Genomic DNA, 3,213 nt, shown 5'->3' on the forward strand with positions numbered 1-3,213 from the left:
TCTTATTGTAGCGAGTGCCTATATGAGACCACCACGCAAAGTAACGCAATCCTTCAGGCGGTTAGTAAACTGCCTTCCAGCTTCGTCGCCGCTCCTGCTGTGCGGGGATTTCAACATGCATCACCCACAGTGGGAGCCATTCTTGGAGTCTTCTCCAAGCGAGGTTGCTGCAGAATTTTAAGAACTGTGCACGGATGCGGGACTCACCTTGGTTAACACCCCTGGTGAGATCACGTATGCTCGTGGCACAAGAGAACGATCCTGTATCGATCTGACATGGTCAAAGCATTTGACTGTGTCAGATTGGTCAGCTTCTGTGTCGCCGCTTAGTGATCATTACATGCTAACATTTACGCTGCATCAGGCATTTAAGGATACCATACCTTCGGCACCCCCTTCGGCACCTAAGACATTCTACAGTTGGGGGAAGTGTAAATGGGATTTATTCATCAAGGACTTCGACGCACAACTTCCGGCATATGACTATAAAAAGCAGTCCACCGGCATTAAAGCTTTCACGAGAGCGCTTATTACTTCGTATCGACGACATTGCCCCCGCGGCATGCACAAGGATGGTCCCAGGCTTTGGGACGACACTCTCATGGAGGCAGAGCGGATTGCTACCGACAGCAAGGCCCGCTATCTACAGTTACCGACGCCCGACCGTGAGGCAGAAATGCAACGGACAAGGAGTCAATTCTTCCTCTTACTCCGAGAGCGCTTGCGCAACACGTATCTACGTCGCATCAGCAAGTTAAATCCAGGCGAACCACTCGCATGGAAATACATTTCCGGACGAAAAAGGGCATCACTTCCACCTCCTACATCATTGTTGTTGGGAGATGGTCAACACACTTATAAAACAGCAAGGAGAGCAGCGAATGCTCTCAATCGCATCTTTTTTCCACTTCACCCCTCTCACAAGGCAGTAAGGTTTTCCAAAGGCATCAAAAGACAGAACCCATCTTTGGGCATTGTTTCTTCTCTTTTTGGGCAGCAGAAAAACAACGAGTCTGCTGCCTCATTTACTTCATTTTCTTCTACTTCTTCTGGCTCTGAGCCGCAGAATAACAGCGAGTCTGCCGCTACATCTAATTCAGTTTTTTCATTCTCATCTAATTCAGAGCCACAGGATAACAACGAAGCTGCCACCACATCTGGTTTAGTTGCTCATCTTCACTTCCCTCTTGATGCACCTTTTAATCGTACGGAACTGCTTGCTGCGCTACGTAATACGCCGTATGGCAAGGCCCCCGGACCGGATGAAGTCTACAGTGAGGCACTGCGACATATTTCGTCAAAGGGTCTTCGATTTCTTCTTCGTTGCATTAACCACAGCTGGACGACAGGTACGATCCCGGCTGAGTGGAGACGCGCTACCATCGTCCCACTCTTAAAACCCGGCAAGTTGCCGGAACTGCTTGAGTCATATCGACCCATCAGCCTTACTTCCATTGTGAGTAAGGTTGCTGAGAAAATGGTACTGAAGAGATTGCTTTGGGTGTGGACGCCACACACCCACCAGTATGCATATCGTAGTATGCGTACTACGACGATGCAGCTGGCACACCTGATACACGAAGTGGAGCATAATAGAAATCATTATTTCCAAGTGAACCTCCCCAAGAAGAGCGGTATTGGTAATCAACTCCACTACAGACCCCATCGGACTCTGCTGGTGTTGGTTGATTTCAGCAAGGCTTTTGACTCCATAGATCATCGAGTCCTCAGTCGCTTGCTGGCTAATATTCCGGGGGTGAATTGTAGAAGGTGGCTTAGAAACTTTCTATGTGGTCGCTATGCGAAGACACGAGTTGGTAACAGAAACAGTGATCGGCGTCCCATGCTGCGAGGAGTTCCTCAGGGGTCCGTACTGGGACCATATTTGTTCTCCCTTTACGTACACCCACTTCTCAATCTGCTGAACAGCTTTGCGGGTGTCACAGCAGACATGTATGCGGACGACCTCTCTATTATCGTTAAGGGGCAGTCCCGGGAAGACGCCATTCCCACTGCCAACATGGTTCTTAAAAAACTGCATGCGTGGAGTCAGGAAAATGGCCTGGCCATTAACCCGTCAAAGTGTGAAGCCGCTTGGTTCACGCTCTCCACGCACACGGAGTCAGATTATGATCGTGAAGGAAAGTGGCCCCTGGTAGTGGCTGGATGTCAAATCCCAGTCATGACCATGGGGGCATCGCGAACTACGAAGCTTCTTGGCATGGATCTCGATCCACGACTGACGCTAAATGTGGCGGCTACCAAGCAATGCGCTGCCACTTCGCAACGGATATCGCAGCTACGCTGCATAGCACATAAAGAGGCGGGACCATCTCCACATGACCTACGCACGTTCGTCATTGGATATGGTGCTTCCAAATTACGATATGGCAGCGAGCTCATATGGGCAGTAGCGACGGATTCAGCGAAGAATGAGATGCAAAAGACGTATGCAACCCTGGCACGCATTGTCAGCGGAGTTCCGAGCACTGTCGACCCAGAATCCGCACTTCTAGAGGCTAATATGCCGCCGCTCCATGTCCTCTGCCTGCGCGCGCGGCTCTCCATATTTGAGAACACACGTGCATGTCAGATGGACTGGATGCGGAGACCTCCGCCTGAGCCACCGCCCCGCGCAGGTTTCCGCATCTCGCCATTATCTCGGGACGAGCTATATGCCTTCGTAGACGCGTACACAAAGGACTATGGCATCACTCAGAGCTCACCACGCGAAGAGCGGTTCTTTCGCAGCTCCATTCCTCCCTGGTTTGCGGCCTCCGCACACCGGGTCACCATTGGCGTGGAACTTCCGATAGACCACTCAATAACTGACGAGGAAGAGCTGACAAGGGAAAAGCGCAGAGTCAGCGAAGAGGCTCTAGCGCTGCACAGCCATCGTTCGTGGATACTCGCGACGGATGGCGGTGTAGACGTTCCCAAGTCAGCCGGGGTTGGAATCCTGCTTTCATCCCTCAATTCATCGGAGATAATAGAAAAGGCCAGTATAAACTGCGGTGCACGCCCATGCAGCTACAGGACGGAATCCCGTGCGCTGCTTCTAGCCCTAGAGAAGCTGATTATCCCTCGTATCCAGCACAGGCGTAAAACCCTGCTTGTGGTTACAGACAGTCAGTCTCTTCTTGCGGCTTTAAATAAGGGCCCGCTCAGTCAGACAGACTGGACGGAGGATCAGATCTGGCAGCGTCTCTTAAC

The 3,213-nt window shown here is 51.3% G+C and overlaps 1 annotated feature.

Moving 5' to 3' along the window:
- Positions 1–3,213: a sequence feature (areas not merged during assembly with more than two copies in the genome that could not be assigned to a particular haplotype).

The sequence above is a fragment of the Trypanosoma cruzi genome, genomic scaffold, assembly GCF_000209065.1.
Source record: "Trypanosoma cruzi strain CL Brener 1047053516699 genomic scaffold, whole genome shotgun sequence".
Classification (NCBI taxonomy): domain Eukaryota; phylum Euglenozoa; class Kinetoplastea; order Trypanosomatida; family Trypanosomatidae; genus Trypanosoma; species Trypanosoma cruzi.